Below are 917 nucleotides of genomic sequence, written 5' to 3' on the forward strand. Positions count from 1 at the left end.
ATTGCTAAAATATTGATTATTAAAATGTTCATCGCTTCTCTTGGAAAATGTTAATGGATTTAGACATTGTCCATTTTCTACATTTTGCAGGCAAACTTGATCCTCTAATTCAGGGCTTAATATCTCAGTCTAATATTAAAAACCAATTTTCATGTTATTAGAACTCTGCTCTTAGACTGTGAGCAACTTGAGTACAGGGGCTGTGTTTCTAGATGTTGCCAAATTGAACTGAATTCTCAAGGTCAACTCAATGCCATGGATTCAAGGTGAAGCAGGTGCTGTGTTTGGCACCGTGGAGATGCCACAGTGAAGAGGGGGCTTTCCAAGGAGGGTCCACATCCACTCTGTAGCCTAAACAAGAAGGAGAATAAGTGCTCACTTCGGCAGCACATATACTAAAATTAGAACTATACAGAGAAGATTAACCTGGCCCCTGCACAAGGATGACATGCAAATGCATGAAGCATCCCATATTTTAAAAGAAAAAAAGAGAAGGAAAATAAAGTTCAAGTGACAATGGTGTAATATTAAGACCTTATTTTTGCAAATTGAACCAAAGGCATCTTAATTTTTTGTGAATAATATAAAAATAATAACAGCAACTTTAAGAAAAAAAAATACATCATTCCTTTTAAAAATTTTTCTGTTTCCTTCTGTTTGTAAAAAACGCACATGCAATAAAGCTGTGGAGTAGCATGTTTAATTTCCTTCGAGAAGTTCTCCTTTGCTTTTCCAAATCAGCAGTTTGGTGCACAAGACCTCAGTTTTGGTCCATCTCAGCTTTCAATATGCCTTTCTTACTAAGCTTAATCATTTTTAGCTTTGTATTTAAAGTGAGAGATTCATGGCTCTTCCTTTCTCTTGAACACTTAGAGGCCATTGCAGGGTTACTGATGGCCTCATTTCAATAGTGTTGT

The 917-nt window shown here is 36.2% G+C and overlaps 1 non-coding gene across 1 annotated transcript; it reads left to right on the plus strand.

Moving 5' to 3' along the window:
• Positions 1-371: 371 nt before the first annotated feature.
• Positions 372-478, plus strand: LOC111721870. Its single transcript, XR_002770871.1, has one exon. It is a non-coding gene; the product is annotated as a U6 spliceosomal RNA (small nuclear RNA).
• The last annotated feature ends 439 nt before the right edge of the window (positions 479-917 follow it).

This window comes from Otolemur garnettii, unplaced genomic scaffold (assembly GCF_000181295.1).
Source record: "Otolemur garnettii isolate 467f Iridium unplaced genomic scaffold, OtoGar3 scaffold00193, whole genome shotgun sequence".
In the NCBI taxonomy this organism is placed as follows: domain Eukaryota; kingdom Metazoa; phylum Chordata; class Mammalia; order Primates; family Galagidae; genus Otolemur; species Otolemur garnettii.